The sequence below is a fragment of the Oreochromis niloticus genome, linkage group LG10 (genome assembly GCF_001858045.2).
Source record: "Oreochromis niloticus isolate F11D_XX linkage group LG10, O_niloticus_UMD_NMBU, whole genome shotgun sequence".
NCBI lineage: Eukaryota > Metazoa > Chordata > Actinopteri > Cichliformes > Cichlidae > Oreochromis > Oreochromis niloticus.
In genome coordinates, this window is record NC_031975.2 from 18,387,297 (window position 1) to 18,399,085 (window position 11,789).

Here is an 11,789-nt window from a genome sequence, read left to right on the forward strand (position 1 = left end):
TTATAACACCATCTTGGCTTACAAATAGTTTGGCTACAAAATCGAGGTTCTGCATTCTTTATCTTATTGTTTTAACCTTTTGAAATTCAATGAATGTAATTTCAGTTTCATTTAACAATGACGTTAATATGAATATTTGTTAGAATGTAGCCTACGTAGCATATAACGTCATTGTTAATGTACTGGAACTGGAACATTCGAGTTTCGAGAAGCTTCTGTAACCGAGGACAAGGTATGAGTAAACGGGGCAAAGAAATAAATTGATCATTTATTTATTACATTAATTAAACATACAAATTCCCCGTTGTTTCCAGACAGGACTTACAACACATCCTGCTGATATCCCAGCTGCACATGAGACTTACCACACAAACTGTGCGAAAATAACAACACTGCAACCCGTCACACCCCGCTTAGCGACACTGCAATCGTGGCACGCACTGCAAACAATTCGGGTCTCAGCGCAGCTGGGAATCAGCGCTATGCATGGCCTGCGATCTGGGAGATAAAGGGAAGTGGCACAAACAATTAAACAAAAAGCAAAAAGGGAGGTTAGTCCGCCCTTACACAACTCACTCTCAATAACCGCCTTTACGGCTGGACGGACTAACCAAAACAAAATTACAGATCAATCAAAAGAACGAAAAAAGGACAGCAGAGACAGCACAGCTGAAAAACAAACAACATTATCGATTAAAATATTACCCAATAAAATACCAATTTTATGAAACCATTCAAAATCATGAAGCTAAAAACAAACACTCAATATACCTACAATACTGATCAGTTTCCCTGCGCGCAGTTGATCTAGGGCTTGATCAATTCTTCCATTAAAATTCGTGGTCACACTAAAAAAGTCCAACGACACATTAAAAATAGGCACATACAATAGCAAATGATCCAAACAAAAATGGCAAAAGTCTCTTACCGAGAGTATACCCACTCGCACCCAAGTGGATTAATTGCCTCTGGTTTTTTCCACAGAAGAGCTCTGACTTCACCCCACACACCCACTACCTTTTCACAGCTCTTCAGCCAATCACCTGGCAGAGAGCAACAACTGCCAGGTGACACTTGTTACACTTCTATTAAACTTCTATTAACTTCACTCTACAACAAGTAGCTTCAGTTGTAGAGTTGACGGAGGAAAAAGGACAGTGGAGCTTTTTAGTTGCAAACAAAGAGTAACGTCAAGGTAGGTCGGACCTATAGTTAACTAACTAATATATGGATTAAATGAAACTGAAATGAAACTGAACTACGATTATAGGATTAACACGTATGTTTAGTTTAACGTATGTTTAGTTTAAACCAGAAAAAAATGCCTCTAAGCGCCACGAGTTCGCTTGTTATTGTAAATTACATAAAAATGTAGACGTGATATTGATTATTTGATGAAAGAAAACTTTTATTTGCGATACGTTAGGCCGCAGAAAGCCCAAGTTTTAAGTTACATCAGCCCAGACTGCGTGAGATCACGGGACACGGCAATCCCAGACAGCGTGTGTTGCGGAGTCAAGGGGTTTGGATGTAACAGGTTACCAACTGTTACTCTCCTTTATACTGCTAAAATGTAGATCATAGAACACAGATTTGAAAATTGATCGGTTACATCCGAAGGCTATTTATCACCACGAATATTATTCAATCAATCAAATTAATAGAAGCTGAAGCTTCCGGTAAACTCGAATGTTCCAGTACTTCACCTTAAGGTAAGTCCCAGCTGTCTTTAACTTAGAATGTACTGGAACATTCGAGTTTACCGGAAGCTTCAGCTCCTATTAAACTTCTATTAACTTTAATAGAATTTGAAAATTGATCGGTTACATCCGAAGGCTATATTTATCACCACGAATATTATTCAATCAATCAAATTCATTTCAATTTGTACTGTCACAAAAAAGTGATTACTGATTATAGAAACGAGGCCTCTAAATGTAGTGTTTGAAACAGTGTATTACAGGAAACATTTTATTGCCGAATTATCTCCAAAATAACTCTTGAAACGTACTCGGGAGTTGATTAGTTTCGGGTATGCGTAGGCAGGTGTAACTTTTGTTCCTGAGAAAAAACAAAAGGAGAAATAAATGTGTAAATGTACTCAGACCATCAACAATGGCAAAATGTTTTAGAATAACCATCCGTGTTTATAAGACCATCTTGGCTTACAAATAGTTTGGCTACAAAATGGAGGTTCTGCATTCTTTATCTTATTGTTTTAACCTTTTGAAATTCAAAGAATGCAATTAGAAATGAATGATTACTTTGATCTTTTCTTATATATTTGTTTTTTATCTATTGAGAATAGTTGCACTGATTTTTGTGCAGTAAACGTAATCATATTGAATGTTCTTTTGAGATTAACAAACACAGTACACTGGGTACACTGGTAGTGTTAGTAATTGGAAATTAATGATTCATTTGTTCACCTTTCTCCTTCAGGTGAAATGGCATTCAAAACTGGCATCCCAGCTGCTGGACTTAAGGTACTGATTTCCTCCTGTAATAAAATAGTAGGATATTAATAATTAATAAGTCATTTATATACATTTACCTCATTATCCTAGTTTCTGAACTAGTTGTGCACTAATTTTACAGACCGGAAAGGAGCCACCGCGACAAGGTGTGGGGGGTTCGGTGCCATCGGAAGTACTTGAAATGCCTGAAGGTGAAGAGAGTCTACATATTCCTAATGGCCGTGGAGAGTCATCAAATGATGGTAGGAAGAGTGAAATATTAAGCAGTTTGGTTTCCACTTGATTTTACTTTTCTGGGAAAAACAAGCTTTGTAGAAAACACAGTTATTCTGAGACCTGCATTAGATAGAGATGCACCAAAATCATGTTTTTTTTTTTTAATGATTTTTGTGCAGTAAACGTAATCATATTGAATGTTCTTTTGAGATTAACAAACACAGTACACTGGGTACACTGGTAGTGTTAGTAATTGTAAATTAATGATTCATTTGTTCACCTGGTTCCTCAGCTGCCAGGTCTGGTCCTGCGGTTGCTACGCTGCCGTCTGATCCAGCTCGGCCTGTACCACCTAATGGCTGTGGAGACTCCTCAAATCGCAACTCTACTGAAGAGTCCTGTGTCACAAATTCCCACAGTCGCTCCCACAATTCAGAGAGACAACATATGTATTATGATTACAGTTCAGAGGGATCAGCTAACATGCCTCATTTTGTGTCAATTTTCTTTGAGAAATATCTTGTAACAAATAGTCCAGGGCTTTTAAATACTATCAATACACACCCTTTACATATTTTGGGCAGTTGGTGTAGCCACAATAATTTGTGTCTAGGACAGCTCTGCAATCAATGTGAGATCATGTCTAACAGACATTGCATCTTAACTGCAGAGTCCTGTCTCACAGTCAAGTCACAGAAACTATTTATTTGTTCTGATTACATACTGCAGATTCATTATATTGTGTCAAATTGTTTTGGGAAAAATCTTGTAACAAATATTCAAGTCTTTTTAAATACTGACAATATACACCCTTTACATATTTTGGGCAGTTTTTGTAATGGTAAATTGCTCATGTCTTCTCATGTATGGCAATATGGCATACATACCAATAAATTGTTGGAGCTCAGTAAATCTGTTTGTCTAGTGATAATAGGCGGGAAACCACATGGAAGTGGTTTTCTCCTGTTTAAAAATTTTATCCTTACGAACTTTCATGTTATTGAACCTTACTATGATTTTAAAACTGGTCAGCTTACTAATGACGTCGCTGTTAATTTTTCATATGAAATTCAAGAGTCTGAGTGTGATCTTATAAATGTAGTAGGTGTTTTTTGCTGGGAATTTTGTGTCGAGTTTGGTAATAAGCGTGACTGGGTTTTGTTAGAGATCAATGACAGTATGCCATTGCCCAATCGTCTTTTACCACACAAGTCAGTTTCTGACACTGAATGTTCTAACATCTTCATTATTGGACATCCTAATTTGGAAGTAAAACAAGTAGATTTTTGTTCAGTTGTTTTTCCTGAGAACCGCAGACAAGTTGTGGAGGAGAATTGGAGGAAAAATCCAGGTTCCAGTGATTACTTTAATCATGTGGTAAAAGGACTCAATGGCAGACTGACATACAACTCTAATTTTTATTTTGGCTCTTCTGGTTCTCCTGTGTTTAATGAGGAAGGTAGTCTTGTTGCAATGCACTCGGGAGGATACTTTTGCAAAGATGCTAAGGGTCAACTTCTTAGTCTTATCGATTATAGCTATCCTTTATCTAGCATCATAAAGCAAATTGAATTGTATATGGTTTAGAAGAAAAGGTTTTACATGTTGATTTCCTAACTCATGTATATTGTGAATCAAAAATAAATTGAGCGTTGAAACCAAACTGCTTTCTGAGCTTTATTGAACAAAGCCTTTCCTAAGGGATCACCAATTTATAGCCACACTGAGACAGAAATTTATGTGTGTGCAATTGTAGCAAATTTTCTCACAGTCATTGAGACACCTTTTTGACAACCAAGGCTCAAAGGTGAATCATGACCTTGTATCCAGCTTATTGACAGTTTTGGGCCTTTTCTGTACTCCTTGAACAAGAAATCTGCTGTCAGAAACCAATAAGAACATAAAGGTTCCACAGTTCAAGCAAAAATGAAGAGCTATGAAAACAATGAAGAAACTCATGGAACTCAGTAACTCTGTCAAGTGAGAATAAACGGGAAACCACAAGGACGTGGATGTACTGACTAGGCTTTGTTAAAGCTCAATGCTGATCAGACATCGCGTGATGGTCTCTTAACACACAGTGGATTCGTTTGCCACAGTGGTGAAATTTGCATTATCGGATATCTGGACGACAGTGTGGGAAAAAAAATGATTGTTTCACAGGAAACGGCAGTCAAGTTGTGGAGAGGCACAGCAGAGGTAATCAAGACTGTGTTCATCTTATCACAAACTGTTTCTTTGAAAATGTGGCAGAGGATGTTTAACAACACAAACACTTTCTAACGTGTTTAAATTGCGGCTTCTCTGGCTCTCCTGTCATTAAAAAGAGTACGGCAATGTTGTAATGTGGGGGGCCTGCCCCCTGGGGGGGGTGCGGTATAAAAATGTGTGTGTGTTTTTTTAAAAAGATCTCAGTTTTCGGTGATAGGAAACGCCGTTTACGTGTGGACGAAACAGCTGCGTTTTCAAAAATACCCGTGTAGGTGTGGATGTAGCGTAACAGAGTTACCTGTCATTTATTGCAGATTACTTGTATTTGCTTAATTGTTTACTAAATGTTTGAGCTGTGAAAGAAACCGCAATGGAGCAAAATATGGGTGTGTGTGGTTGGAGGATGTGTTTGTGCGTGTGCATGCGTGCATGCGCGAGAGGGGGGGCGCAAACATTTTTCTTGTAACACAAAGGGGGGCCTAGCAAAAAAAGATTGGGAAACACTGTTGTAATGCATACAGAAGGGCATCTATACGATGATGCAAGGGGTCAAAACCAAAGTGTTATAGAGTTTAGGCATCCATTTTCTGACATAATTGAATTGAGTCTAACAAAAACAAAGTCCACTGAGACCGTTCAGGAGGCTGACCCGGGGGGCAGATAGCACAGGAGTCCGAGCAGTTCAGGAGGCCGACCTGGAGGCAAGCGACAGAGACAAAACTGACCATGCAGAAGGCAGCGGCGACCTTGTTCATGGGGCCGCCCTCGACGGCGATGATGTCCAGCTAGAGGCCGGGAGTGTGGCCTGCGAAGGCGAGGTTGTACAGGCCGAGCTGGACCAGATGGCAGCGTAGTGGCTGCGGGACCAGACGGCAGCGTGGCAGCTGCGGGACCAGACGGCAGCGTGGCAGCTGCGGGCGATGGCGTGGAAGCCCCTGATGGAGGCACTGCAGGCGACGCACGAGGTGGCTGATTGGATTCAGAGCCATCAGCGGCCACAAGGTGCTGTAGCGATTCCGCCGACCCTTCATCAGTGGTGACCGAGCTGAAGCCTGCGGGGCAGCGAACTGAAGTAAAGACACGGAATTCTTTGTTTCAGCAACATTATCACGACATGTCTTTGAATGAGTGTCAGAAGTCCGAAAAACAAAACAGTCTCTTGAGGTAGCAGCTCAGACAACAAAACAGTCTTTTTATCCTTTGGGCTGAGGTTAATTGTCTCTGGGGTGACAGCCACAACTTTAGCAGGGGTTACTCACGATTGTCGACTGTTGTGGTGAGAAACTGGAGTGCGGCTGTGGCAAGGTACGACAATGGCGCTGGTGGGAATAAATGCTATCGAGCAGGGGAAGACGCAGACACTAAATACAAGAGGAGAACAGAGCTAAGAGGAAACAGCTGGGAGACTGACGTTGATTACGCTGACGAAACAGAGAGAGTACAAAGCTGAACGTACTGACATAAGGCACAGACCTGACGAGACAGAACTTAACAGACACAGACTCATGAGCAGACATAATAACACCAAAGCCAGAAGGAACACAGAAAAGTGGGACCAGGGCAGGCACAGAACAGAAACCTAACAAATGGCAAATCATAATGGAAAACACAATCAGAATAAACAAGACCATAATAAAGAAACACAAGAGAAAACTTACGATATGATGTGGAGAGAAGGCCTAGTTGTTAGGGTACCTGGGTCATTGACCCAGTGGTTTCAGTTTTGTACCTTTTTATTGGTGTTCTTATCTTAGTTTGTTTTTGTGAAGGTTTTGGTTTCTGTTTTGCATTTCTAATTTTTCCCCAGTTGTTCTTGATGTTTGATTATGTAGTTCTCAGGTTTGGGTTTCCATACTCCCTCTATTCTGTGTCCAGTCAGTGTCTGTGTCTGCCCTGTTCCCACGTCTCTGTTACAGTGCCTGCTTGTGAGTCTCTGTCTATAAGTTCAGTCTGTTTCCTGTTTTATTTTGAAGGTCCATGTCTTATGTTAATGTGTCTGGCTGTGCTTCCTTTGTCTCGTTAGGCCTAAATTGCCCCAGCTGTGTTTCCCTCCTGTTACCCATTCCCTGATTGCTCCCTCTGTGTATTTAAGCCCTGTGTTTCTCTGTGTCCATGTCGCCATCTACCCTCATCTTGCTGTCCCAGATAGCAAGACGACATTGAATCTATGTTGATTTTTCATCCGATCCGTCGTATATGGTATTGTTTTTTTGTCATTGATATTTGATCTATTTGTAGTCGACCAGGTGACAACAACAACGTTGAGAAAACATCTATTTATAGTTGACGATCATTCGGCTCCGGTCACCATCAAAAACCATCAATTTGTAGTTGAGCATTAAATTGCATTGCATCTAATCGGGTATAAAGTACCGGAGAAAGTAGATTTATTGTTCATTTGTTATGAATGACTTGGTCTAGTTCACCAGCTTTAAAAAATCGTGTCGACGTGCAATTTATGTATAGTTGACCGGGAGATTAAAGCAGCTTGGACTATTCCGCAGCACCCCTCTCAGTGGTACATCCCTCCAGGTATTCATTGTCTTCTACAGTAGAGCGGGACATTTGATTTACTCTCAGCGGAATTGACCGGAGAAGGCATCAGTTCATGCACTGCACTGGCCTGCACCACGATTAGAATAAGGTAAGAATGAATGATCCGGAAAGAATCAATGAAACAGGTTCAATTTCGTGGGTGACAGAGGGCAGTGACTGTCCATTGAGAGCTGTAACGGAGATGGGGACCTGCAGGGGCCGCATCTTAATGCCGAGACGACGCGTGAGGCCGCAGTCAATAAGGTTCTGCTCCGTGCCAGAATCCAAAAGTGCAGTGGAGAAAGTACCAGACGCGGTATTCACGATAGCAGGGAGCTGCATGCGGGGGACTCGGGAGAGAGAGGAAGTGCCACCCACCAGTACCCCCACAGTTACTGCTGGGCGCCACCTTTTGACCGCAACGGGCAGGCGGACACAAAATGGCCCAACCAGCCACAATATAAACACAACCGCCCCTCAAACCTCCTCCGACGTTCCTCCGGAGTAAGCCGCGTACGACCCAGCTGCATCGGTTCCTCAGCAGTGTCTGCTGGAGACCATGCGCGGGCCGGACCGGGAGGAGGAGGACAGGAGACCGCGTGCACCGCAGCGTACTCTCCCAACCCGACACGGAACCGGCTTCCCCTCTCTTCCGCACGCTCGCGAAGGCAATTGTCGATTCTAATGGCCAGGTTAACGAGAGCCTCAAAACTCTCGGGTTCGTCACGAGTGGCAAGCTCATCACCCCACCCCGTCTCGGCAGCTTTAACCCGGAAATCAATAGAGAACTCATCCACTGACTGGCTACCTTGTCGGAGCCCGTGCAGCTGTCGCGCGGCCTCATCAGAGCGCAGGGGATGATAAAACACAGCCTTAAAATCCTGAACAAACTGTACATACGTGACAGTCTCTAGGGGATGGAGAGCGAGATAAGATTCGGCCCAGTTCAAAGCACGATCACAGAGGGCACCGATAAAATGTGAAATCTTAGAGGCATCATCAGAAAACGCTTGGGGAATCCGCTGAAAAAGCAGGGAAACCTGAATCAAAAAGCCCCCACAACGGTCCAGCTCTCCAGTGAAAGGCACCAGAGCTGGGGGAGGGGGTCACGAACAGAGCCCGAACTCTGCGGAACGGGCGGTACGGGTGGGGGGGCGGCACACTAGGAACAGTTGGAGGAACTAACCGGGCTAGAGTCTCTTGTATGGCTGTCAGGGTCTCATTAACGCGACCAGCCCATTGCTCGGATTCCTTAAACTGCCGAGTTAAGCTCGACAAAGACTTCTCGTGTTTCTGGAGTAAGTCGCCGGAAGCGGGATCTGTGCGTTCTGCCAAATCCATAAGTGTGGTCGGAGTATTCTGTTAGGGGAATTTAAACGGGTGGATTTAGTGGCAGAAACACACACGGGCACAGGAACGCGGTGAAGCAGATTTATTTACAGTGATAGGGGAATATTTACAAGGGAAGGGGCTATATACAGTGGCCGGGAAAATGTGCGAGGAGACAGAGCCGAGGGGATGAAACGGAGCCGAGGTATACGAGAGGATAGATGACGCACCGGAGCTACCTGAGGACGAGGGACAAAACAGAGTTAGAGGATAATGTCGAGAGTCGAGAGTAAAACTGAGGCGGACGGGGAGAGTTGGAGAGCTTACTTGAAACACTGAAATACAGGTATGGCAGTGGTCACAGGCCGGCGCGAGGTAAGTCTCTGTCACAGATCCAAAGAGGGCCAGCACACAAAGAAACAGGCAGGCGAGCAGGCGGCGAGACAGGCTGGTGCAGAGGGAAAGCAGGCAGGAGATGAATCATAAGACATGCAGCTCAGTAGCGCGAAACCAACAGATTAATCTTGCAAAAGCACGTTACCACTTGTGGAAGCGACAATACTCCGAAACCAGACGTCCGTCACTCAGCTCCATAAATGTTCCCACTGGTGACGTCCGATGCGCCGCAGGTGTGCCGGAATGCCATCAAGCACCGCACCGCCTACCTGTGTCTCGAAAAGGGAAACAAAAACCCAGGAACCACAACACGCATGCCCACCAACTCCTAATAGTTTTCCACTTTTTCTTTGGTCATTTTAGCCTTTTTGGCCAGGGTGAAGGGAGCATCTGCCATCAAACAAGAAGACAGCCGCATGTAACTACGACGGTGTTTGCTAGTTCACCTTACGTGCATTAATTTAATAACGTGGTTAGCGTACTCAACGTAAATTACACATGAACAACATTAAGCTACTCACACAGAGAAGAATGGCTGCTGCTGCCTTCTTCATCATTTCTGCTACACTGGCAGGGCTACGGGCCAGGACTCTCCTCTTCGGGTTCTTGGGGGATGTTGCTAACTCCGGGTCCGATAACAGGCAACCCACCCGCAGTAGATGTGCTCGGTGTGAGGTCTTTAAGCAAGCTATCAAATACGGTGCATTTCTCGGCTTTTAAAAAAACGCTATGCGTCGCCAGGTATTTCATCAGATTCGAGGTGTTACCTTCTTTGCACAGTATCAGCTTAAAGCACTTGTTGCAGGCTGCTGAGTTTGCGTCTTTTGCTGTGAAGTACAGCCAGACTTTTGACCGCTTCGCCTTGGGCGTTTTTAATCTGTAGCTCTGCTCTAAAAGAACGTACGTACCTGGGCCCGCCTACTATGCTTGCAAAGGTAAAATGATTGGCTAGAATCCAAAGTGTATGACATCTCAGTATAAAAAAAAAAGCACCGAAATAAAGCACCGAAATGTGTACTGCACTGATCTGGTTACTACCGTTTATGTCAGATGGCACCGGACACCGGTACCCATCCCTAATCATTGGTCAGTTTACAGTATAGTCATTCAGAAGGTAGAGCAGATGTTTTAGCAGAAGTTCACCAAACACTTTTCCAATTACACATGATGGGACTTACAGTTGTGTTTTTATGGGTTCCGGCACACTACTGAGTAAAAGGAAATGAAATGGCAGATAGAGTTGCAAAGGAGGCCACAAAACACGGGGTGGTTGACATGGCTGTTGGCTTTGTCCAAGCAGAGATAAAGTATTGTAAGGCAAGAAATAAGGAAAAGATGGCAAAAACAGTGGGAGGAAGAAAAGAAGGGACGATGGCTGTATAAAATTCAGAGGGTGGGAGTATTGAAAACTACAGGACGGAGTAGGAGAGAGGAGGTGCTCATATCAAGAATGAGATTTGGGCATACTGGTTTGAACACTACATTATTCATGATAGGGAAATAATAAATAATAATACAGGAAATGTGATTACTGTGGGGAAGAGGAAACTATAGAACATGTCATATTGCATTATCAGAAGTATCAGGTCGAGAGGAGACAATTGGTCCAAAACCTCAGTAACATAAAAATCAAACTGGATCGTATTGGTTATTTGCAAAAGGAATCGGGAAGTAAAAGTTATTAGGCCTTATTTCAGTTTCTAAAAGAGGGGAAATTGTTTGGAAGGATTTGTTTGTTTGTTTGTTTGTTTGTTTGGAGTGACGTTCCAGACCACACTCCACACCAGTTGGTAGCGGTAATGCATCATTCAGTTGTTTGCCAACCGCCAATAAAAATGTAGAAGAAGAAGAAGAAGAAAGATGGGATAAAGCAGTTAATTTATCTCCGGAAGCACCTTTTTCACAACAAGATCGTGTAGGTTTGGATTCCCCCCCCTCTTAATAATAAACACCTTAATATGGATCTGTTGTTAAGGACAGTCATATCAGAGATGGTGATGTCACAAATATGCAAGATACAAGAAAGCATGGTTGTACCAACAGCTCAGCTTCAGGTAACTTCAGTCAGTTGCAACCTAGTGGCATGAACTGAACCAGTTCTGAAGTGTAGGAGGTAATTCATTTGTGTTTGTAACCCTGGAGAGTTACTAAGGGTTTTAGTGTGTTATGAGTGATGTTAGTATTTGGAGTTCACTGTTAAGTTTTATTAAGTTAAATTATTTTGTTGAGAATTAATAAAATAGAAGATGTCTATAATGTCCTGATAGTCCTTGAAGTATACAGGGGGAAGTACCGCCTCCTGCCATTCACTGCGTAGCAGCTACGGATACCAGGAAAAAGGGAGAGGAAGAAAATGTCTGTTTTTTCCAAGTAGAAAGCATGGTTGCTTTTATTCAGTCAGATTGTACGGTGGAAATAAACTATCTGGAAATTGTTGTTAACCAGAAAGGAATTTTGTTACTGCTCGGATTCTTCTGGGTGAGTTAATTTGTTGTGAACAAGAATATTGTGAGTTTAAGCCACTAACGATGACATGCTAGCGGCTAGTGCTGGGCGATATGGAAAAAATATTTATCACGATATGAATTATTTTATATCACGATAACGATATATATCACGATATAC

The 11,789-nt window shown here is 42.9% G+C and overlaps 1 long non-coding RNA gene across 2 annotated transcripts; it reads right to left on the reverse strand.

The window, feature by feature from the left end:
* Nucleotides 1-249: 249 nt before the first annotated feature.
* LOC109203844 (uncharacterized) lies at nt 250-1,069 on the reverse strand. 2 transcript variants are annotated; one of them, XR_002063502.2, is made up of 3 exons: nt 929-1,069; nt 772-848; nt 250-669 (listed from the first exon to the last, which is right to left on the reverse strand). It is a non-coding gene; the product is annotated as an uncharacterized LOC109203844 (long non-coding RNA). The 2 variants fall into 2 exon arrangements; XR_002063501.2 differs by having other exon boundaries at nt 776-848; nt 929-995.
* Between the last annotated feature and the right edge of the window lie 10,720 nt (nt 1,070-11,789).